This window comes from Thermobia domestica, chromosome 17 (genome assembly GCF_964235325.1).
Source record: "Thermobia domestica chromosome 17, izTheDome1.hap1.1, whole genome shotgun sequence".
Taxonomy (NCBI): Eukaryota; Metazoa; Arthropoda; class Insecta; order Zygentoma; family Lepismatidae; genus Thermobia; species Thermobia domestica.
The window spans coordinates 13,293,886-13,321,050 of NC_137470.1; positions in this window are offsets into that span (position 1 = coordinate 13,293,886).

The following is a 27,165-nucleotide window of genomic DNA, read 5'->3' on the forward strand; positions in this document are numbered from 1 at the left end:
GTATTTTGCAACGGAGTATTTTGTCATCCACATGGATGTCACTGGTATTTTGCAACGGAGTATTTTGTCATACAATTGGATGTGTCACTGGTATTTTGCAACGGAGTATTTTATGTCATCCACATGGATGTCACTGGTATTTTGCAACGGAGTATTTTGTCATCCACATGGATGTCACTGGTATTTTGCAACGGAGTATTTTGTCATCCACATGGATGTCACTGGTATTTTGCAACGGAGTATTTTGTCATCCACATGGATGTCACTGGTATTTTGCAACGGAGTATTTTGTCATCCACATGGATGTCACTGGTATTTTGCAACGGAGTATTTTGTCATCCATATGGATGTGTCACTGGTATTTTGCAACGGAGTATTTTGTCATCCACATGGATGTCACTGGTATTTTGCAACGGAGTATTTTGTCATCCATATGGATGTGTCACTGGTATTTTGCAACGGAGTATTTTGTCATCCACATGGATGTCACTGGTATTTTGCAACGGAGTATTTTATGTCATCCACATGGATGTCACTGGTATTTTGCAACGGAGTATTTTGTCATCCACATGGATGTCACTGGTATTTTGCAACGGAGTATTTTGTCATCCATATGGATGTGTCACTGGTATTTTGCAACGGAGTATTTTGTCATCCACATGGATGTCACTGGTATTTTGCAACGGAGTATTTTGTCATCCATATGGATGTGTCACTGCTATTTTGCAACGGAGTATTTTGTCATCCATATGGATGTGTCACTGGTATTTTGCAACGGAGTATTTTATGTCATCCACATGGATGTCACTGGTATTTTGCAACGGAGTATTTTATGACATCCACATGGATGTCACTGCAACGCAAGGGGTTAAGTATTATAATGTTTCTACTAAATCTTTTCAAGCTTTCCAGCGTTGTTTGGAAAGCCAAGAACAACCGAAAATTAGCCTTCACCTTTTTTAATCATGTGGAAAACAAAGTTTAGCAACTGGGACATGTGAATACGATTAGCAGACAAAAGGTTAAATGCAAATGTAATTTGTGCAACTTTTTTATTTTATTTCAGTTAAGATCCAGCAATTTTCCTACTATCCAATTAAAGAAATCGTATAATGCAAAACATTAATTAAAATAAGTAGAAAATTTGGAAAGGGAGTCTCCTTGGAAGGTTAAATTTTTAATTACTTAAGCCTCTCACTTTTAGACTCTGAAGGTGTGTCGTGTAATGTAGTGAGGAAAATGGCCAGAGAATTTATTCAGAGATTTATCCGTAACTCCCTCATTAAAAATAACTTACTAATTTGTAGGCACGTTTTAAATAAGGAAAAACTTTTGAAAAAAAAAGCCTTGGAAACACTTGAACAAACATACCTCCCCTTCCAGCTGTGAATACATTTCCCGGGCATCAGTGATCCTCATTAGCAACGCGCAGGAAATAAAAATGGTTTTTCAGCTTTTGGTCGTTCGAGAATAAACGTATTGGTAATCAAATAACGAGGTAAAAAAAAAAAGTAAAATGTTCCGTAAAAAAATGTGAAGTATCAACCAATTTCATTTTCCTTGTTGACTGAAGGAAAAACACTAGGAAAAATGAAAATAAAATCTTTAAGCTTTACGTCCCACGGTTATACCGGCTAGACTAAATGAGACGGTGATGATGAGAAATAATTGAAATGATGGAATGAACAAAATGGGAGGACCCCGAGAAAACCCCCCACACACGTTGTTTGTCCACCACAAAGTTCACATGGTATAACCTGGGATGAAACCGAGGATCCCATACACTAGAGGTGAACGTTCTACCACTGACCTACCGCGACCCCCTTAAAAGCACTTGAATAGAGGTAGAGTTTTAAACAAGAGAGCCAATGCCATAGCTGAGATTTTTTTCTGAAGGGGCAAGCATTAATACTTGGGCCCTAGAAAAAGTTGTTTTGGGCCCTCTCCCAAAATTCTTTCCATCCTTCTCTTACTGTTTTTGTCCTCCCCGGAGCCTGTGAGCCCTCCCGCACGCCACTGGGCCTGTTCCATACATGACAAATTAAATAAGGGGACAATTTTGGCAAATCTTAAAGTCATACGAATAAATATTACTTCTAGGACCCCTAATAGTAAACTTTTTTACTGAAATGAGCCCACGACTAATTTTTGTTTTATTTACCTTTTGTGTGCTGTTTTGTTTAATGTAATGTAGTGAACCTGTTTGATGTTTCATTTATAAGTTCATGCTCGTATCGTATATCGAGTAAGAAAAAAAATGTCTTAAAATGGGCCTCTTGAACTGCGGGGAGCTTCTGTTGGGGGCAGTTGCCATCCTGGTCCCCACAAGGTACGGCCCTGAAGAGAGCTTTGTTTCAAATTTTGAACCCATGATTGATTTCCAAATTATGCAGTTTCAATACAAAAACCGGAAGAAGTAAATGTGCAACGTTCAGAGGTCGAAGTTGAAACTATTCCTCGGACACTAACTCCATATAAAAAAAACAGTTTCTTGCTATCTCCTACATCTATTACTATAGGAATCAGTGTTAAAACCGGAAGTTTTATTAGATTTTAATACTTCCGGTTTCAGTAAAAAAAAGTGAGATGAAACTTATTCTTCGGACATTGAGTCCACATCTAATAGCCATTTCTCCCTATCTCTTAAGGCTGATTCACACTAGTGTGGCGTGCCTTTGCCGTTCCCTTACCATGTTCCGTCCGTGCCGTGCCGCTGCTGCTGCTTTCTACATTGCTTCTCAAGATTGATTGCAATGAAGAAAACTTCGTGTCTTTTCGTGAGCTCCGAAGAAAGCCGAACCATCGCGGCCGACGAGCTACGACCGGGCTGATTTCGGCTCAAGGCGGCCTGTCGAGGCACGGCACGGTACGTCATGTGTGAATTAAAAGACAATTCAATCAATTTTCAATGTCAAAAGAAATTTCGTGGACCACGGCATGGGAAGGACACACTTGGAGATCAATATTGAAACCGGATGTTGTACTGGATTCCTACTACTTTTGGTTTTAGTAAACACATAAGGGTGAACATTGAAACTATTCTTGGGGTGCTCAATGCATTTTAAAAACTGGTCTCGCTATGTTACTAATTTTGGTCCATGGTAATCAATATTGTAGTCGAAAATGGTTGGTTTCTACCACTTCTGGGGCCAGGGTGGCTAGTGCTAGAGCGCTTACCCTTTGGTGCGTGGAGTCCGGGATTCAATCTCCGCCCAAGTAAATTTGTGGTGAACAATATCGTGGTCCGTGAGTTCTCGAGAAACTCCAGTTTTTTCTCACATTCACATTCAACCAATTCTTCCATCATCATTCACTTGCCTTAATCATCCGTCTCCCTTAGCCTAAAGGACATAATCGTGAGACGTATAAGTAGAAACTGCATTTCATTCTCTATCCCGCTTTCTCTATTTCTTTCTCTCTCTCTCTCTCCTCCCACTCTCTCTCTCTCTCTCTCTCTCTCTGTGTGTGTGTGTGTGTGTGTGTCAGTCTTGTGTCCCTGTCCTTCCATCTCACCATAGTATATCTTTCCTAAAGATTACTTCCGTGCAGCCACTGTAAAAGCAACGGAAACTTTATCTTAGACTTCGAAGGTATGGCAATCTTATATAACAAATATGTTCCTCTATGTATACAGGGTGACTGGTAATTCGATGCATTCCTTGCAAGGAGATATTCTACAAGTACATTGGAACATTTTCACCTATATGAACGGGGTTCGCAAATCAAAGATTTCTGAGTAATTTGCACATGTGTGATTTCCTTGAAATTTCCCAGCTAACGAGAGGTGCGCGAGAAAGTCCTATCCTGACCCACTTCCACGTGCCGTAGAGCGATGAAAATTTACATGTATAATCCTGCGTACCTACGTAGGTCATGTAGTAATGTACAACTCGTAACCGTTGTTGGGTTATAGGTCCAACGTGAAGTAAGGTGTAGTGGTCCAAAATCAATTACTGTACATCAGTAAGCAGCGTGGCAACATCACAGAAGTACTTACCCTTAGAAAACGACTGCATGGTTGGGAAGAGGTGGAATGAAGATGGTGTGCGGTCAAGAGAAAACGCGAACTATGACGAATTTCATACCCAGGATGAATTATCTGTCTGGCCTACATTCGAGCAGTGAACGGATGCGTTGTTTTGCAGAAAGCGGAGACCTTTTGTCAGCATGCCACACTCTGGGACTTCACTGAATCCCGGATCGCACGCACTTGCTTTGGTGGCGGTACGTTGGTGTCGGTTGGCTAGCGTCGACAGTTATTTGTTTATTTATGTATTTGTGCAAGGGAATGACTGAAAGAAGGGTGTGTACCTCCAACTCCGGGGTCACATCTGTCTTTCAGGTGGATTTAGGATTTGGGATTTAATGGACCTAGCCTTCTAGTAGGTACCACCCTGGCTTTCACCTGATGGGACTGAAGAAAACCATAGATAATCAAGTCAAACCAATGACAGCGTGCCGAAGTACCACCACAAAAGGAAGTCCGTGTTCAGCTTTGAGCGACCAAAGTGATTATCACGTTTATTTGGGATCAGCATGGGGTATTACTACTTGCTTTCGAGGAAAAGCGTACCACAATTACCAGGATATACTATGCCTCACTGATGCGTGCGTTCCAGGATTCTGTGAAATCCCAGAGTGTGGCATGCTGACAAAAGTTGTCCGCCTCCTGGGGAAACAACGCACCCGTTCACTGCTCGAATGTAGGCCAGAAAGATGCACCCACCCTGAGTATGAAATTCGCCATAGTTCGCGTTTTCTCTTGGACGTACATCCTCACTCAACGTCTTCCCAACCACGCAGTCATTTCCTAGGGGCAAGTACTTATGCAATGTTGCCACGCTGCTTTCTGAGGTGCGGTAATGGATTTTGGACCACTACACCTTACTTCACGTTCGGACCTACAAGACAGCAACAGTGTAGAGTTCCAAGCTGTACATTCTCACATGACCTACATAGGTACGTGGGATTACACACGCAAAATTTCAGTACTCTATAATATGTGGAAGTGGGTCAGGGTAAACCTTTCTCGCACACCTCTCGTTAGCCGACAAATTTCAAAGAAATCACACATGTGCAAATTACTCAAACTATTGATTTGCGACCCCTGTTTCATATACGTGAAAACGTTCCAAAGTACTTGTTGAATGTCCCCTTGCAAGGAATACGTCGAATTACCTGTTACCCTATATATATATATATATATATATATATATATATATATATATATATATATATATATATATATATATATATATATATATATATATATATATATATATATATATATATATATATATATATATAATTTTATACAATTGGGGTCCTCGTCTATAGACACGAATTGCACTATGTGTCAACGTCGCAAGTAAAGAACCATAGAGTAGAGCTACCAATCCATCTAATACTTAGATCGTTTCTTTCGAGATTACAGTTAAAGTCGATACACGTTGACACTAGCACCATCTATTAGTGTAACAACCAAAGTGACTGCTTGATAGATTGGTAGAGCAATGCTAATCGTTCCCAGTTAATCTACGACGCTGCCACATTGTGAAATTTTTGATTCTTTACAGCGAGCAAAGGAAGCCCCGGAGAGTACACCGCTATATAATATTTCCGCATTATTTTCGCTGCTCCAGTCTACACGGCTACAGTGCTAAATCTGGGATGTCGAGTGGGTGCTGAAGCTACGTGAAGCCTCAGTCATTAACTGGAGTCTTGGAAACAACATCCGTATGGACTGGAGATTTGTCATGCAGTATGCAAGCTCAACGCACAGCGATTGTTTCAAATGGCTGCCCCCAATAAATTGACGGAGCTAGACAATTGAAACTGATACATTATTTCTCTCGTAGATGGCACTATATGTCATGAATAGCATATTACCAGTGACGTAATATTGTAGTGTCAGGCCGGTAACTTTTGAAAATGCCCTTGTGTGTTCTGTTCTTTTGTGCGGTTCTAGTACTTTAGCGAAGAATTTTCCTAAGTAACTACACATTTAGTTACAAAAGCAGGTTTTTTGCTTGCGGTTTGTTTGAGATATAAAACCACATCTAAATGGCAGGTCTTTCTTTCTTTTTCTTTTTTCTTTTTTTTAGTCTGGTTTGTTTGTTTGTTTCTTTGACAAGAGTTGTCTGTAGTTAGAATGAGAAATAAGGCTTGAAGTGAGGATGTTTTCTTCCCTTCAACACCAGACCCGAGAATCTCAACTAGAGACTTGTTTACTACCAAGATACGAGATTGCTTGTAAAGAGTGAGGCAGATATTGCTCTTTTATAACTAAGTACAAACTTATAAGAAGTTTTTCATCGATCATGGCAGTTCACTTGCTCTGTTGGCGTACAGTTTTCAGTGTCCTTTAAGGTTTATATTGTGTTCAGATGAATGAGTGGATGCATACTGCCGTATTTTGATTTTTTAGGTATGCACATCATATAAAAGGTATTCTAAAATGTCTTACTCACCCCGGAACGCTATTCTACTGATCAAAATAAAGCGAAAATTCTATGTAATGATACATCCTATGGGACCTCCTTCAGCCGCCATGGAGAATCAAAAACTTCACTATGTGGCAAGGTTGTAGATTGAGTTGGAACCATTAATTTTGCTCTACTAATCCATCAACCAGTTAAATCGATTGTTACGCTAACAGATGGTGCTAGTGTCAACATTTATCAACTTTAACTGCCATCTGGGAAGAATCAAAATAACTATTTCATGGTTTGGTAGATCTCTGAGGTTCTTTATCTGCGATGTTGCTACTTAGTGCAATTCACGTCTTCAGGCGGGGCTCGAAAAGCATACAAATATATATTTCGCTTTATTTTGATTTGTATAGTAGTCCTCTATAGTCCGTGAGCACCATTTTTAGAATACCCGATACACTTATTGCTACCAATGTAAAATTGTCTGTCTTTTGTTTGTGTACATGAGAAAATCACCCCACAGAAAGTGATGGTGGCTCAATGGTAGAATCCTTACGTCTGGTGTCAGAGACCCTCATTCGATCCCAAGCCATGTGCTCTTACGGTGGATAACAGAAAATTATTCGCCTCCTGGTATGATACGAAATTCTGCATAGCATTGCTGTAATGATCGTAACAAATGCATAACGAACGGCTTCTTTAAGCATGTCAGTTGTGTGGCAACGAGTGCTGGCAATTTCTTGTTTAATGTATCCTCACAATGTTTAATGGGTAATAGTTTAGAAGAGCAACTTCTCATCTCCTGTGCACGTGGATACTTCTAACTGTTGCACTACCTACAGAAATGATTCTATATCATGTACAAGTGGTAATGGTATATACAACAAACCCAGATCATGTTGTGTACACACTCTAACATGGAGTGTGAATACAGCGTGATCTCGGTTTGTTGTGTGTTCTATTACCACTTGTACATCAAATAGAATCATTTTTGTAGGTAGTGCTACAGTAATAAGTATCCACGTGCACGGAACATGCGATATGCTTTCAATTGCTCCCGCACATACTCATACATTAAGTACAAGAGCACTACAGAGACACACATTAAATACAAGGGCACATTTCAGGAATGAAACGAAAAAGAGAATGAGGACCAGGAAGCATTCATTTTCACATACCTCAAATGGTTGTAGCCCTAGAAAAAAACGCTCCCTTGAAAAGCGAGGAGGAAAAGCAGTACTTCGTCTTCCTCCTCGAATTTCCAACGAAACGTGTTTTCTGACACCGAAACACATTTCTTTCCCTACAAAAAACCGCGTCCCTGTAACATTTGGAACACAACTTACCTAAATGCAAGCACACCATGCTCCTGAAGAAATCTTTTACTGTCGTCTTTCCGTGAGGTAAATCGTAATTTCAAGTACACCATACTCAGTCATTCTGCATGCGTCACAGGCTGCCATGGCCATAATCACTCCACCCGCCATTTTCTGTTCGCCTGTTCTAAGTAGATTTGTTTTCACACTATTTGTAAAAATATTTCGGAGTAAAATTTGTAAAAATAATTCACAATTGCAGAACTCAAAGAGCACGACACTCCACGTGTAAAGATGTCCGTCGCCATCTTCTGTCTCTGTCTTCTTCTTCACTATTCGCCACCTATATCAATCTGCGCAGACGCAGTTGCATTCAGTGACGTGACATCAAACATTTGAAAAGCGCTACTCGTCAAAATAAATAAACAGTTCAAAAAAACACAACGAGAGTGGAATGCAGGTACGTTTACTTTTCGTGTTCAGTGACTCATTAACTAATTAGAACTCAGTTTGTTACCTACTTTTTAACATCCTAGATAGTCAATGAATAATTTCTAAAATTATGGCATTTCTCCTCCTTCCCAAAACGAGAAGTTCGGCTCGCTATCTATAATCGTTTAACGTGTCAAAAGGTTATAGATCGGAACTTCCGATACACCAGTTCAGGGGTCCTCTAGCTGTGGAGAACCCCGTCCATCCGTCCGTTAGGAAACACTTCAGTGAGGTATTCTGTCACAGCAAAGGAATAAATGTGCCGGGGCGCGATCTAGCTGAAACCATACTTGATTAGAAATCCTGAACTTGTAGTTGAGGGACAAGCTAGTTTTGTAACATGGGCTGAAAGGGCTGTTGCGAACATTGGAGCCCAAATCATCACACGGATAGGGTTTTGTTTCAACTCTTCAGATAATTGTACGTTTTTCTTTAGCCCACAAGAAACGCTTTTCGCTTTTATACTACAGTAGATCGTACACTCATCCGAAAAATAAAAATACTTTCCTATGCGACTGAATTGTCTACAAAAAGTTGAGTAATCACTTCCTCGTTACATATCATTTTGTCCTGTCGTCGTCACTTAATTCATTTGGAGATGATGATTTTGAATGGCTTTGACCTAAATTTTTGTTCGGACACCAGTTCAGGGGTCCTGTAGCTGTGGAGAACCCCGTCCATCCGTCCGTTGGGAAACACTTCAGTGAGGTATTCTGTCACAGCAAAGGAATAAATGTGCCGGGGCGCGATCTAGCTGAAACCATACTTGATTAGTGTTGTATATGACACTCCGTTGGATGGGTGCAGCAGCCGCAGCACACGTTTCTTCTCTCACTAGTAGGCATCGGTCTTTGATGCAACCTCTTTCGAAAAGCTTCCGCTTGCACTGCGATGTCGTTTGTTTGGATGGAAGAGACTTGTCAAACCTTGCACCAAAATATTTTTGGAGGGCAAAGAGGATCAGTGGTAGAACACCTACCTCTTGTGCGTGGGAACCTGAGTTCGATCCCTGGCCAATAAGTTTGCAGTGAAAACATCGTTTCCGTGGGTTTTCTCGGGGCATTTCCTTCCACATTGTCATTCCAACGATTTTGCCATCATAATTCACTTGCCTTAATCATTCTTCTTCCTTAGCCTAAAGGAGACGTGGGACGTTAAACTGAAAAATTTCGTTTTAAATATATTTTGGGTGTCTGTCCTGTAGTTTCGACTCCGAAATTCTACAAGAGGGAAGTCACAAGGGCAGGGGCAGCAATATGGACTTCCATCCCCCTGGCTTTCAGGCCTGTAGTGATTTTTTTTTAAACTGTGAAGTCATTAATTTTGATGTAAGGCTCAAACATAACAGGAGAGGTGAAAACAAGTTTGCCATTGCATAATCTTTTATCCAGTATGTGTTTTACATACAGAATTGAACATAATTTTAGATAATTTACTCAGTACAAAGAATAAAAGTTATTCAAGATATGGAAAACAATCCATGCTGCCAACATTCCTCAAACGATTTCTTCGTTCAGTATTTCGTAATCGATTCTGTAAAAATCATGATGTTACGTATCGATTAGCATACATACCTACTGCTAGGGCCGGTTCTATCATATGTACAACACTTGCTTTTGCACGGGGCGGAGACTTTCGAGATACGGCAAAATCTGTCATAACTATATTATTTAAAATAGATATTTCTTGTTGGGAACAAACTTCATGATAATGGTAGTTAAAGTTACTAAGATGATCTTCTATTTGAATATTACACTCACAAATCATGTTTAGGTTGCATTATTTTAAGGTCACATGGACAGTGCTAAAGCAAGTGGTCAAACAAATCCCAGCATGAATTGCTTGATTGTTGTCAAATACAAGAACTCAATTCTCAAACAGCATCGAACACCTGTTCCATTTAGTTAGTTATCACAGTTTTAATATGAAAACTAGTCTTGTCTTTGTCAAAAACAAGTTCTTTATCATTGAAGGTGGAAACAAGTTTTATTTTTTTTTAAATTTTTAACAGATGTAGAAACAAAATCAAGAAATAAAAATAAAACAGCTAGTTGCACTGGAATTCAAAACTGATATATTGAGATTGAAGCTCGATATTGAATTCTATAAAAAGGATGACCATCTTTCCTCTGTAGGGGTATTTACTTTATCTGTCGCTAACATAATAGATTATTGTTTAAAGGAAGAAACGGACACAACGAGATTGCAGTGTTTAGACCTTTCTGAGTGCGAGTGCGTTTTCCCTCTCTTTCGTTGTTCATGATGGGGTAGCATACTTAAAAACTTGGCTTTTAAGATTTGTTCTTTCTGGGGAAAGGGGGCGGCAAATTGTCTAGAGCCGGCCCTGCACCATCGCGGAGTTTACCTGGGGGGATCGAGGAAAAGTCCTGAGAAGAATCTGGTAGACTGCCTCCCTGACGAATTAAAACTGAACTTTTCCCTTGTCTACTCACTTAGTGATTTGAGAAGGGTTATAATTTGATGGCCTCCAGCACCACATTCTGTTACGTCACTGGAAACGACAGAAGCATATCATGTTAGGACGAGCAGTTCATCTAGCTTTGCCCATCGGGAAGCTCTACACGTAATGTTGCGGGATTGTACTTGAGTGACATCTATCGGGGAAGGTTACGAACTACTTAGTAAGAGGAAAGTGGCTCCTGTTCCTTCTAAAGAAATAATCGTTTACGCGAAGAAAAGCAACTCGACTGAAAGCAGTTAGACACAATTGAACTGAAAATACAAGTTAAGCAAGTGGCCCAAAAAATCAGGTTTTTATTAATATGCATCGTATTTTATAAAGTCGTCATATTAATTTTTAGAACTATGTACAGGCAACAGCAAAAGTATATCCCCATCTGACTGCTATAAGTCCACTGTTATCACAAGCGCCTGGACAGATGCAGCCCAATTTACACTTAACATTTTAAGAAGCAGACGACAGTTGGTAAATCTATGAAACACTGAAACAGGCTTTTACTGTGAATTTGATGCACGAAGAAATTTCTTTACTTTGAATTTATTCTCTATTGTTTGGAGCATGTTGTCCAATGAGTAATATATATATTAGGGATGGCCATTTCCGGAAAAAGAGTTTTCCGGTTTCCGGAAATCACATTTTCCGTTTTCCGTTTTTCCGGAAAATTTTCCGTTTTCCGATTTTCCGGAAAGTTTTCCGTTTCCGTTTGTCCGGAAACTTTTCCGTTTTCCGATTTTCCGGAAAGTTTTCCGTTTCCGTTTTTCCGGAAAATTTTCCGTCTTCCGTTTTCCGGAAAATTTTCCGTTTCCGTTTTTCCGGAAAATTTTCCGTCTTCCGTTTTCCGGAAAATTTTCCGTTTCCGTTTTTCCGGAAAATTTTCCGTCTTCCGATTTTCCAGAAAATTTTCCGTCTTCCGTTTTTCCGGAAAATTTTCCGTTTCCGATTTTCCAGAAAATTTTCCGTCTTCCGTTTTTCCGGAAAATTTTCCGTCTTCCGATTTTCCGGAAAATTTTCTGTTTCCGTTTTTCCGGAAAATTTTCCGTCTTTCTAATTTTCCAGTTTCCGGAAGAATTATATTCCGTTTTCCGTTTTCCCTGAAAATGTAGTCATCCCTAGTCTGTAGGAAGTTTAACCTTTTAAAGAGTTCTGGTATATTTATATACCATGGCGTACTATCGTCTTTGACCGCTTATTTAGGTTCTATAACAGGTATTTAAGCCGGAATATTTTTTATTTTTCAAGTCAAGGATGGACCAAAGAACACCGCAGATGCGTTTTGGAACCGGATAGTCAACTTGGCGGCGCCAAGTGGTGCGAAGGGACGTGACTTTTTTCTTAAGGCAAATTTCAAAACTTTTTCACGCCTTTAGTTTTCAAGATATCAGATTGAAACTTGCATAAGGATTATGTGTAGACCTACCTTTGGGTATTTATCAATTTTTTTAGATCCCTACGTGAAACCGGGGACGGGCCCGAGGGGCGCAAGTGTTACGAAGGGGTGATTTTTTCAGAAAAATTCCGTTTTTTTTCGATTTTCCGGTTAAGGTTTATGATACCGACACGTGGTACCGTTGGTATGTATGCTCTATCGTGAGAAAAACGAGGTATGAACCATGATCCTACGATAAATAGTAAGGAAGCAGTAGCTGTTTGAGTGAAAGTATAAAATTTTGGACATCCTTAAAGGGTTAAATTTCTTGCAATCTGACGTCTTTGTTACATTTCTATCTGATAATTCATTGTTAAGAGCTCTTCTTTGTTCTATCAATCTCTCAAGCATTTCATGTATGCTGTTCCACCGAGTTTTAACTTGCTGTATAAGGAAATGCACTTCCAATCCTAATATCCTTTACTGTTTTTCCAGTTCTGACGTTGCCAACGTACTATATTTAAAGTGGGAAACAATCCGACTAACAACACTTAACATTTTCTCGATTTTCTCTATTGCAAGTCCCTTAATTATAGAGAGTTTAGGGTCTGAGCAAAACAACATATGCTTGCATACGGAAGTTTTCGTACTGCACTTGTGATATTACTAGCATTGTCATAGACAATTGCATGTATTTTATCTAAAATATTCCACTACTCTGCAACATGGGCTAAGTGCTGAGTTAGGTTTACTCTTGTGTGCCTCACTTCTATTTCAATTATTTGAAGAACTGAACTTATTGAACTCAGATGAAAGCATATAGTGGGTTGTGATTGTAATATAACTTTCCGTAGCCTGCGAAGTCCAGCTATCTGTTGTCAAATCAATCGATTCCGCAGCCACACTTCTCCTTAGAAAACAAGGCCTCAATACGGCGAGTTACAGTTTGCCTGGATGGTGAGTGGTAACTTGGTTCTACTTCATTCATAAATTCAAGAAACCGAATTGCTTCAACGAAAGACAAAGGAAGAAGAATCCTTTGGTACCGTATTACTTATTTTACTATCAAGCACCTCTGCTCTTGCGGAAGAACAAGGTTTAGGGTCTCTGAGATCAGACAGAATTCTTTTCTGTTTCTTACGTACTACTATGTTTCCTTATTTGTAAAACATTTTTTCTGGGATCTTTCTGTTACTTTAGATGCATTTGAGCGTGCGCCAGGTGAAGCGATAATCTGATATATAGAAGTAGCAGCACCTAGATTATCATCTACGTTTATGAAATAATAATAATAATAATAATAAAACACTTTGATTGCATTAGGAGTTCACAATTTAGTAACAAAACATGAATGTAGAATAATAAGTAGAGCAACCCACATTATGCTTTATTTTTTTCCAAATTATGCTTTATTATTAATTTCAATCATTGTTTTACATCAATCGTGTATAACATAATATTTACTATGCATTAAATATTCTAAATATCTTGATCTATTTATTAATATTTTGTGCAACCAGTTTCTTTCATATTTAATGAACTTTCTACCTAATGCACTGTAAAGAGAGGCTTTACTCGAGTCAGTTTTTTTTTAATCATTTGTGTGCGCCTTAGAGGTGCATATATACAGAAAGGGAAAGTAAAAGATGCCACCAATAAGTACAGAAAGTGCTCAACTTCAAGAAGTACACATAACATTATAGTGTGGAGTTCTTGTGTACTATTCATTGTTGGCGGAAGTTTTCTTCTTTTTGTCCTTTATTCTTTTCTCCACGTCAAAAGATTAGACCAAAAAGTTTACAAAAATAAAAATAAGCTTTTCATTGTTGCATTGTTATGTTCTCAATGATTTTGCACTGTAAATATTGTTTCTTAAAAATATTAATACAGTATGTTAAACTTGAAGTTAAAGAGATTTTTTAAAGAATTGTGCTATATCTTTTATGTTTTATGCTTTATTTTCTAAAATTATGCTTTTAAAATTAGTTTCTTCTGGACCCTTAGACAGCCACAACCATGTTCAAGGTACCAACCATATGTGTAAATAGCTATTATGCTTTTTATGCTTTTGTATGCTTTTGGGTTGCTCTAATAATAAGTAAAACTTTCAAATGCATACAGAATCACAGATAATAAGTCAGCATTGAGAACTGAATTGATGTATCGATAACTAGGTGGAATCGTCCTTCAGTTTAAGAGAAAGTAGCGGAAAAAGTTACGAAGACAATTATGTGGAATAGATCATTATATGAATAGCTGGCGCTAGTTTCAAGTAGTGCTACATACTATGGTATTTATCTCAATAGTACCGGTATTTGGAATTTGTGACGCTTATAGTTGCAAGATGGTAACACTAGGGTAAAGTGTAAAATTGAATTACATCAGTAGAATTGAATTTGTCTTAGGGTTAAAAAGTCTATGGCACAGGTCGGATGTAACTGAGTATAATAAACTTACAGAAAAAAAAAAACATCGGGACGATAGGGTGCTCGAATCGAACATCGGCCTTCTGAATGTTAATCCGATGTTCTAACGCCTAAGCTCAGTTGGAATACGTAGCGTACTCCCACCAATACTACTGCGTGTGGATTCTATAGAATCAATCTAGGGCGCCAATTTCTCTGTAACTTTGGGGATCCATTCAGATGCAGAAGGTATATATGAGGGTTTTAAGACAAACTGAATTCAAATTGTGCAAAATATTGTATATTTATAAATAGAATGCGGGGTCCACATGAACTTTGAGGGGGCTGCCCCCGGTCCCCCAGGATCTGTGACCTTGACAGATCACCGTGATCACGATAAGCAATGAAGAAATGGTTGGAATATAAACATACCAGTTGTATTAATAACACACTGCCAGCTCTACTGCCAGAGTTCTGCCCTCAGGTACACGCATAATCGGGGATTCCCTGAAACACACGCATGATGGGAATTTCCCGGTGCAAACGAATGATCTGCAAGCCCTCACGCAAACAAAAAAAGTACATGATTAAGCAAGTGTACAAATAGATGTAGGAGGAAGGAATGTTTCGTCGCTGATTTACTCGACCTTTTCTCTCCTGTCCAAATGTTAAGTTTGAGTTGCGTTTCTTTAGCACTAGATGGTGAAGAGCATTGCCTCATTTACAGGTTGTTTTCGCGTAGCATTTTTCGTTATATTTCTTAATGTAAGACGACCAATGTCATTATTCCAAGTGAACATTTTCATTTTCCGGAAAATTTTCCGTCTTCCGATTTTCCGGAAAATTTTCCGTTTCCGTTTTTCCGGAAAATTTTCCGTTTCCGTTTTTCCGGAAAATTTTCCGCCTTCCGATTTTCCGGAAAATTTTCCGTTTTCCGTTTTCAATTTTCCGGTTTCCGGAAAAAATATTTTCCGTTTTCCGTTTTTCCGGAAAATGTGGCCATCCCTAATATATATATATATACATGGTGTTTCAAAACAACACCGACAACGTTTGCGAAGTGATTCCTCAGACCAAATTAAGACGAAAAGTATAGAGTAACCTGGGTGCATAAATGCTTCCTTTCGGAATTATAGGCTGCCGAAAAAATGAAATTTTGGGGTCCATAGCTCCAAAACTATGGGACCTACCGTAGTCCTGTCAAGACTTCACTTAGGAACTAATGTGTGTTCCATCCAAAAATCCATGTTTCAGATTCCTAAGGTACTCACACAATTTTTATTGATGCAGTTTGGCTACGGTCATATAATTTGAAGTACTCGCCAACTACCTCTATAAATATATAATCTTGATATTTCAATTTGTTGTGTGTATAATGTATTATTTTACCACATTCTGGAAGAGAAGGAAAAAAACACTGATCGTATATGAATTAGAAAATGGTTGAAATTAATTGAAATTATCAAATCTGTAATGATTGAAAGAAATAAGTTTGTAAATATTTGTGTTCATTCATGGACCTACTTCAATTCCCCGTTATTATTTTGTCTCTTTCTTTCTCCACAGAAGATGATCTTGAAAATCGGTGTGTGTGTGTGTGTTCCAATTGAAATTGAAGCACGTTAATAATTTAGGACTTGCGGGAATTCGCACCCGGCCCCGCCTTGGTAGAAAGCCAATGCGGTAACCACTTGCCTATGCAAACCACTTATGTGGTGTTGCACGAAAACTGTTAGCTAGTTGCAAACCTTTCATGTAAACTAGTTCAGATACAAACTCCTGCATGAAGAGAATCTCATTAGTTGAGTTACTTATCATTTCCTTCTCCAACTCAGAAACAGGTCAAAATAGACCTTTCTCGATGAGAAAAATTTCTTCATTACTGCATGAAAAGAATCTCATTAGTTGAGTTACTTATCATTTCCTTCTCCAACTCAGAAACAGGTCAAAACAGACCTTTCTCGATGAGAGAAAAATTCTTCAAGACTGCATGAAGAGAATCTCATTAGTCGAGTTACTTATCATTTCCTTGTTCAACTCAGAAACAGGTCAAAATAGACCTTTCTCGATGAGAAAAATTTCTTCAGGACTGCATGAAGAGAATCTCATTAGTTGAGTTACTTATCATTTCATCAAGGAAATTGTTCAACTCAGAAACAGGTCAAAATAGACCTTTCTCGATGAGGAAAATGTCTTCAAACGTTCCTCAAGTTGAGGCTTAGGTTTTAATGTTGGTTCCGAAGCCTAGGAAGAAGAAAATATGACAGACATTATTTCGTATTATATCAAGATCCCCAGGAATATTAGTTTAAGTTTCGAGATATTATAAAGTAAAATATACTAAACAAACATATTACCTCCATAACTAGTACTTTAATTTGTTGCTTCTACACGAAGGACTTGTAGCGTAATGTTATCATAAGAAACTACCAAGCGGCAGGCCCGAGTTCGAGTCTCGAAGTGTTAAATATTTTTCATCAAATTTTATTACTTAGATAATTGCTGTTGTATTCTATCATCGCTTATTATTATTATTATTATTATTATTATTATTATTATTATTATTATTATTATTATTATTATTATTATTATTATGGGAGCAATCATTCCAAGCCTCATCAGTACACGGATTTTGTTTTATATAAGTTCTAGTGACCTAAAATAAAATGTGACTTGTGCGAAAACACGTTTATACGTTGCAACAGCTGTAATATCCAAATACTCGCTGAAAACTCAGTCATATCTATTGTGAAAGCAAGAGCTATTGTGAAGCAAGAGAGTAGGAAGTATGATGATCATAGAAAATCGAATTCGAGATTTCAACGCATTTATACATTTCATGCCCTCTCTGTACACAATAAAAGGTACAGACCATCGCACTAGACTTTCTCGTTCCAGTTTCTTAATCTAAATTATGTGCTGCAGATGTTAATGAAACATTTCCTTGTGAAATATCAACAAAATTATAAGGGTTTCTCGGAAAATTTTATCGAAAGAAAACTCATCTCCAAAAGTAAATAACTCCTTGTAGAAAATTACTTATGTTAGTTATTAATGAAATATCCTAACTATATTTAAAACTACATGAACTGGCATAAAGGGGTACTTCCGGTTGACGTGGAAAGTTGAAATTTGACATGATTGTGGCTTTCCGGGACTAACCAACTGGAAAATTGCCAAAAAAAGAATATTTTTAATTTTTAGGTGATCTAAAGGGGAGATAAAGAATTTCCCCATGTTATTTAAATGTGTCTTTTTTGGACCTGTAATCTCATGTTTTAGGTACTTGCATTTAGGATAAAAACTTGAAATTCAGTATGCTTGTACGTTTTCGTTAACATTACCTAAGTAAATCATTAAAAAAAAAAGTTTCCAATTTTAGAATGGTTTTATGTGGAACTGAAAAATGGTTCCCATGTTATTTATATGTTACATATTGTACACTCCAAAATTATTAGGCACTTCCTGTAGGGCTACGATGATTAAATATGACATGATTCTAGCTTTTCAGGACTAACTGACAGAAAAGTTGCCAAAAGTGAATATTTTTAATTTTTAGGGTGTCTAAAGGAGAGAGGAAGAAATTCCCCATGTTACTTAAATGATCTTTTTTTTTTAACTTACAATCTCATATTTTAAGTACTTGGAATTCGAATTCAAACGTGAAATTCGGTTTGCTTGTATGTTGTCCTTATCCTTACCTCAGGAAATTAGTAAAAATGAAAATTTCCAAATTGAGAGTGGTTTTATGGAGAACTGAAAAATCTTTCCCATGTTAATTATGTGGGACGTCTTCTACACCCCAAAATGTTTAAGCACTTTCTGCAGGATTAGAATGATTAAATTTGGCATGATTGTTGCCTTACGAGACTAACCTACAGGAAAATTGCCAAAAGTGAGTATTTTTAAGTTTTAAGGGGTCTAAAGGGGGATGAAGGAAACCCCATGTTATTTGAATAGGTGTTTTCTTGGGATAGAAAATCTTATTTTAAGATAGTTGAAATAGAAAAACAAACTTGAAATTCGGTATAATTGCGGGTTCAAGAGGTTCCTGACCGTACGCCGAGCAATGGCAGGGATGTGGGGACGAAACCCCCAGCTGGGCAAATTCAGGAAATATGAGAGCAAATGCAGGAAATTCACTGTTGGTGGTAAGACTGATACGTAAAAGATGCGAGACCATAGGGCAAGAAAACATGGGGGTCTGGGGGCGGAGCCCGCAGCTAGCTAGAGGCTAGTTTGTATATCAAGTAATAAAATTGCAGAAGTCATATTTCACAAAAGTGTCAAATTACTCACCCCAAGTGTAAACTACTCCTTGTGAGTAATCTCATGGAACCTATTTATGGAATACTATATGAATGATAGTGAATTACTTGTTTATGAATATGAACAAAATCGTCTGAGTCGTTTTCCAGAAAGTAGTCTGAAAAGAAACTCGCACCAAGAGTTAACTAACCCTTGTGAAGTTTTTTTTTCGTAAGGAATAATTTACATATTATAGAGTTGTTAATGATTTTTTTTAATGCAATATGATTAAAATTGCCTGAGTTGTTTTTGGGAAAATCTTTCAAAAAAACTCACCTTCGAAAGAAAACTCTCTCTCGTACATTTTTGAGGACAAATGAGTAATAGCATATGATTAGGTTATTAATGAAACATTTACTTGTGAAAAGAAATGCCTGAGTCGTTTCTTAAGAAAATCATCCGCAGGAAACTCTCCAAGGATAAAGTACTCCTCTGGATATTCTCATGAAAGTAATTTACATCATATTTTCAGGCTATTTTCTAAATATTTATTTACGAAATGTGAACGAAATTACTTGTGTCATTTTCGAGAAAATCGGTCCAAACAAAACTCACCTCAAGAATAAACTAGTTCTCGTACATTTTTAAAAGGATAAATGAGTTATGCTATATTATTGGTAATAACATATTTACTGTATGTATGCAATATGAAAAAAATCACTTCCGTTATTGAGAAAATCCAGGAGAAAATTATCCCCCAAAATAAACTATCCCTTGTATATTGTTTTTGAAGCTAATAAGTTATGCTATATGGTCAAGTCTTAACGAAATATTTATTTGTGAAATGCATGAAAAAAATTGCCTGAGTTGTTTTTTGCAAAATTGTCCCCAAAAAAAACTCAGCCCCAAGGTTAAACCACCCGTTCTCGATTTTCGCAGAGATACGACATATCAAAGTATTGGGTTCTTATTAAAAAATTAATCATCATATAGGCATTCTTCCCTTATTTGCAGGTCACTTGCCGGAGCTGAGCAGCGTCCATGCTCCACGGTCCTCCGCTAACCTCTTCGTCTTTACGTATGATCTTTCTGTTTTTATATCACCCATTAATTGTAGTCTCCTTCGCCCTCTGCCTCTCTTTCCTGCCACCATACCCTCTAGCACGTCCCTCATGATACAATTTCTTCTTAGGCAATGTCCCAACCAACTTTCATTCCTCTTCTCAATAACATCTAGAAGCATTCTTTTCTTCCCCACCATTTGTAACATCCTCTCATTCGTTTTCTTCTCGATCCAACTAATTCTTTCCGTTCTTCTCCATACCAACATTTCTAAGGCTTCCAGTTTTTTTTTCATTACTTTTGCGTAATGTCCATGTTTCAGCCTCATACAGTACAACACTCCACACGAAGAATTTAAGAGTCTTTTTCTCTACTTTTTATTCAAGGTCCCACAAACTAGACTTTTCTAAAGAAAATCATTCGAGCCGTTTATGAGAAAATCGTAAATTTTGATTTCCACTCTTCATTAAACTATCCTTATTTTTAGAGATAGGAGAAAAATTCGAAGAATCGCTATGGAATATAGAGCAATAGTTTACTCTTGCAAAACCGGTAGTTTTGACCCATTTTTGCATGAGAGACTTCACTTTATCAAAAAGTACACTGGTGCATACACGCGCATGACTTACTCAACAGGTGGTGTGTAGCTCTTCGGATAAGTTTTCCGTGCTGACGTATAGCCTCGAGTATTCTGTTTGCATGGTAATCCACCGGGAGTGGGATATTGGTCCAGGATTTGTTTTGGATAAGTCGATGGAACAATCCCTACGAGTAACTGCTTCACAAATCTCGTATAGTTATTTCTGGTAGCTATTTAGGTCCTGAACAATTTCTGATGGCAGAAGCGCTCTTGTCTGAAGTCGGTTGAGAAGGCAAGACGAGCGTGAACGTAGCCCTATCAGGATCATGCTTTTTTTTTATGACGTTTGTGTAACAGCACAATTTTTTTAACGCATATTTTATAATACTTTCCCGTATAAAGTGTTCCATCTATACGTACTTTTCGTATGAAACAATATAGGCGGTCAGGATCTCACATACAAATGGACGTATATAACATATAGTTGAGGAATGTAAGATAAGTATATTCATGTGATATACGGAAACTTGTTAGATGTCAGACATCCTGCAACGGCATGATGTAACATCTAAGGGCAGTGCGTATGTAGCATATGGATAACGTATGCTCCATACTGATTTCTGTAGTAAGCAAGAGTATTCCGTATATTTGTACAATATACCGCTGTCCGGAAAACTGATTTTTCTCAGTGTAGACTCTAGATGAGATTTTTCAAATGCAAACCTTTAGAAAAGTAATTCAAGTTTTCTCCACCAATCACCGAAAGTATTGCATGGATGGAATGGGAAAAGGGCTGACATTTAAAACAGTTCTAGTAGGCCATGAAGATCTCTATTGGATTACATTTAGAACGTTTCATTCCGTTGTACTACGAGGGTTCCTCTGAAAGTTTCGGTAAAATGATAAACATAAGAACGTCAAAGTACAGCATTTTTTATTGCTTTTCAAAATACTCCCTTTGTGTAGCAATGCATTGTTTCATACGATAGAACCACATCTTGAAACAGTTATGCCACTCCGAAATTGGTACCGTGAAACATGCAGTTTGTATGCCTCGATGGCTTCTTCTGGAATGCAAAAGCGCTTCTCACGCAACATGTTCTTGATTGTTGGGAACAAAAAGAAATCACTGATTCTAAATCAGGGGAATAAGCCGGATGTGTCATGACTTCGACGTTTTCCTGGTCCAGAAAATCACTTGAGGCAGCTGATTTGTGCTAACTGGACAGAATGATTCGACGGCTGGAGTTGGACTCTCTGCTCACATTCAGTAGTTCTGGTAGAAATATGGTTGTGTATCATTCTCCATTGACTGTTAAATGATTCTCCAGTGGGACAGTAGCAATATGACCTGATTTACCAAAAAAATGATGCAATCTTTTGTTTGGAGACAGTGTGTGCATGAACAACTTTGGATTATCGCTTTGTTTACGGTTCGTATGCATAAATCCACGTCTCACCACCTGTTACAATGTAGACACTAAATTATTAAATACATGATCCATAATTGAACAATTTGCACCACTTCACAAGGGCATCTTTTTGTGCTTGAGTTAAATTGTGTGGGGTCCAACGAGCGCAAAGTTTTCTCACCTAAATAATCATGTAATATTGCTTGTATTTGGCTCATGCCAATGCCTAAAATTCCCTGAATTTCGCGATGAGTCTCATGTCGATCAGTGTTAATTAATTTACGAACAGCTTCAATGATTTTGGACATAATGGCTGTTGATGGATGGCCTGCGCGAACTTCATCACTCAGACTGACCCTACCGCGTCCGAACTCCTGAAATCACCTGTAAATCGTTGTCTGGGATGGGGATTCATCAGGAAAGGTAGCAGTCATCCGACCAACATATACCTACTCTTGCTGCGTTAACCCTGGGCGAAAATCGTAATAAATCATTGTACGGAAGTGCTTTCTTGTCAACTTCATTTTTGATCACGACCACCTCACTTCAAACTTATGCCCTGCAACGACAAAGATTTCGAGTTATGTACGGTTTTGCATTTAGAGTGAACAAAGACGATAGTTTATAACCAGTGGCGAAGGGTGATAGTTTCAAGAGAATAGGCCCAATGTTCTACTACTACTACTACTACTACTACTACTACTACTACTACTACTACTTATTATTATTATTATTATTATTATTATTATTATTATTATTATTATTATTATTATTATTATTATATAGTAAAATGAAACAGATTTTATTTTACTACAGACAAATATTTTACTACAGAAATACAAGAAGACGAATTCACATAAATTTAACGCAATTGTAGTCCATCGTCAGCATTTATTCGATCCGGATCTCAATTTTCATAATGAAATTGACGTATGTGACTCATAGATAATCTTAATTTACCATAATGCAATTTAATTGTTTTAATTGGGCGTGATCGGGTGGGGAAGATGGACTATCACATTATCTGCGCTTCACAAGAAACTTATGTTGTTTAGTCTACATGTATTGAAACAAACTCAGCTTGTAAAATTTTGTCTTTAATTATATTGTTCAAAACACAAGACAGGCATTCTATCAAGATATTTTGTGTGTCACTTAATTCACCTTTAAAAACAGAATCATACTTAAATAATTTTTATACACTGCTCTTTATTTCAACAACTACAAATATATATTGTACCAATGCATGCAGAACTCTCTTGCCCTCTGTTTGTTCTATTTTCGTTCCTTAATAACACATTAATTTTCAAAAGACCAATGACATAGAAGATTCTTTAATAGGAATTATATTACGTATATTCATATTCTCCACTTGCTGATATTTTCTCTCATTCACTTTTGCAAAAGTAAGAAAAAATATCACTCATAATACCTCAAAAAAATACACTCTTTCTAATGAACTCAATGAGTCTCATATTGTACATGTTTGCGCCAACGCAACGGAATAAAGGGGCATTAGTTTGCGATAATAGGCGTAGCGCCTTTAGAATTGCTTGTTCCAGCTTTTGCGTTGCGTTCGAATCCGCAAAATTAAGTAAAGTTGGAACGGAATGGAGCCCACGTTATCTTGCTCTTTATTTGTTTGATATATCGAATCGAAATCGAAGGTCCTCCGAGAACGAAAGTCGATAAGCGCTGAGGCCGGTCTCCTTCGCAGGTTAATACCAACACGTCCTCTCGCGGGATTTTCTTAGTAGCTTGGCGGTAGTTCTACTGCCGCCTGAGACACTGCTCGGTGAGCCTCCCAGCAGTGGTGCCAACCACGATTTCTTTATCGAAATATGTTTTTCCAACTTAGAAAATATAATGCATTCTGTGCAAGGAAAATGAATTAATTATAAATTATAATTTCTGAAAGTAAATGGGTAGGCCTGGCCTCAGGGCCTCTTACCACCCTTCGCCACTGTTTATAACTACAACAAAATCTAACGGATTACATTGTTCCCAGTACATGATTCACGAAACTTTCAATGCAACTCGTAATTATTCATAATCTTCCGAGTTAGTCTTACTAGGGATGATTCCATATCGGGACCAACTACCTGGGTAAAAACTTATATATCGTCTGAAGAATTTAACGCCATGAGAAGTACGAAACCGTTTTCAAATCGCGGGCAAACCCACAACTTCACCCAACAAGGGGCTAGTTTGTTGGTGTTTGTGACCCTATGTATGAGATATTCGACATAAGTAAAAATGAATGTCACGACTTATAACACGTAAGCATCTGAGCCCATTATGTTCCTTTTTGGCTCGTTATTAGAACGTGGCTCCAGCAAGGGTTTGGTAATATCACTTTGCACCCAGACGCGCCCATTTGGTCAATGTTGCCAACGAATTTTAAATATAATTTGGCAAATGGTTCCTCTACCACTGGACATATATCCATGTAACGTGGAATAAACATCATTCGTCACTAGAGAAAATATATTGTGGACGTATTCTTGTCCCAAGAACCTCAGTTTGTCAGTGTTGCCAAGCAATTGTAAACATGAGAAGGTGTAAAACAGGTTCGTTGGTGTAAACAGGTCCACCAACCTGGTAGAAACATCAAACGGCGACACGAAACATCACATCACATAGCAAAAAGAAGTTGCGTGTGACCATTTCCCAACCATTCTAGGTTGTCAGTGTTGCCAACCAAATGTGAACATCACGATGCTGCAAGTAGCGTGCTTGCAATTGAACCAATATATAACAAATGTGACATAAGCAACATTGGGCAATGGAAAACCTAGCATGGGTCACAGTCTAATTATGTTTGCCAATGCTGTAGACTTCATGAAATAATCTTCAATGTTCACATTAGTTGGCAACACTGCTAAACTGGGGTGTTTGGGAGACGGGGACACTCATACTGTGTTTTCCATTATCCAGTGCTGCTTCTGTCACATTTGTTTTATATTCGTTCCATGGCATGCACACCATTTGCAACATTGTGATGTTTACACTTGGTTTTTCAACAGTGACAACCGAGAATGGTTGGGAGAAGGTCACACTCAACGTCTTTGTGCTATAGTATTGTGTGATATTTCTGCCAAGCTTGGTGTGTAAACGTCTTATCGTACGGAACCTGTTTTACACCTTCTCATTTTTACAATTGGTTGGCAACACTGACAAACTGGGGTCCTTGTGAGAGGAATACGTCCACAGTATATTTTCTCTAGTGACGAATGATGTTTATGCCATGTTACATGGATACACGTCCAGTGGTAGAGAAACCATTTGCCAAATTATATTCACAATTCGTTGGCAACACTGACCAAATGGGTACGTCTGGGTGCAGAGCGATATTACCAAACTCTTGCCAGAGTCACGTTCTAGCAATGAGTTAAAAAGGATCATGATGGACTCAGACACTTACTCGTGATGCATCGTAACATTCATTTTTACTTCTGTCGAATATGTCATACATAGGGTCACAAATACCAACAAACTGGCCCCTTGTAGGGTGAAGTTGTGTGTTTGCCCGTGATTTGAAAAAGTTTTGGTACTTCTCATGGCAAGAGCTTTCAGACGATATATAGGTTTTATCCGTGTACTTGGTCCCGGTATGGAATCATCCCTAGTTAGACGTAAATACGGAAATAAGGTAACCTAGAAGATTCCATGTAACTTTGAAATAAAATTAACGGGCTGAAATTGAGATTAGTTCAGAGTTATCCATAAAGCTCTCTGTTGGAGAACATCTATAACGTTTAATTCCATTGTAGTAACTCTCCCTAACCTTCCTAGTTAGTCTTAGATGGAAATATGGAAAATAAGGGAAAGTAGAAGATTCGATATAATTTTGGAATGGAACCGAATGGGGTGAAATCAAGATTTCTCAATAGGCCATGACAACCTCTATCGGATAATACTGAAAACGCCTAATTCCGTTGAAGTAATTCTCCCTACCGTTCCCAGTTAGTCTTACAAAGTACATTCGCAAAGTGTAAAATTGATTCAAATGCAAAGTTCTCCGCGACCCAATGTGTATTCTACTAATTTTAGAGGCCCATACCGGTAATTTGCATATTTATGGTCCTTCATGTATCCAGAATTTAACGATACACTTCTATAATGCTCGGACACAAAATTGCTTTTAGTTTCTTTAGATATAACTGGACGTGGATGTGGTCATATGCAAAACAAATTGGGTCAAGTACTGCTTCTGTGACACATGTTAGCAACCCCGGCCGCCATTTTAGATCCGCAATATTGAATACAACTTTCGATTTTTCAAATGGAAATATGTGCAAGTGATACATCAAATTCACGTAAAATTTTCTCGGAAATTCATTGGTGTAGTGATTTTTACTGTAGCTTAGTGGTCGGAGTGAGACGGTATGCGGTGGTATGCCATACCGCCTCTGTTTTTTCAGTGTTGAAGGCATATCGCGTCTGATTTTTCAATGATCAAGGCATACCGTCACTGGAGAGTAGATGCTAAATACCTTTAATAAATACATTTTTATACACAGTAATTGATGGATATCTTTGCACGTAAAAAGATTTTATCCGTTATGTAGAAATAATTTCTAAGTTGACAACACCGATATTTTTGTTATATTTTTTCTATTTTTCGTTTTTAAAATGAGATCTTCAAAGAAGTTTCATCTAGTTTATATTTTGATGTGCCATATTGAATTGTTTCTTTCTTATGTATGCGTGTCTTCTTGCCGCAATTCATATAAATGTGTTTTGAGCATGGACGAATTTAGGGGTTTCCTGCTGTGGGGACGGATCTTTCAGGGGTGTGGAATACCACTCAATTGAGTGGGGGGCCGGGAGTTTTTTCACAGGAAATTGTTAATATAAAAACTCATTTTTGAACATTTTCGTGTATAATTCTCAATAATACAACATACGTAAGAGGATATATTTTTAATTTTTTTAGAGTTGTTGGCAGGGGATCAAAGTCTCTCTATGCCCTCTCTGTAGCTATACAGAAGCTCTCCAATGGTTTTCATCATTATATAAATAAAAGTGCAATCTTTTAGGCAACATACCCTCACTGTATTTCAACATTTAGATAGCCGGTATGTCGAGTCAAAATCGTAACAAAACATACCGCCTTTGCTTTTACTCCACTTCGAACACTGCTGTAGCTAGTAACATTTGCAAGGAATTGCATGTTAAATTCACAAATATTGATCGAAATAGAAAGTTGTGAAAGGCCCCGTGCGTATATGTAATTTTTTACGTGATTTATCGTTGACGAAATATTCCCTGAACGTAAAACATGCAGACATACAGACGTCAATACTGAAATGGTAGATCTTCACCCAAATGTGGTTGTATCTGGATTTACATTAGGCATTTTGACCGT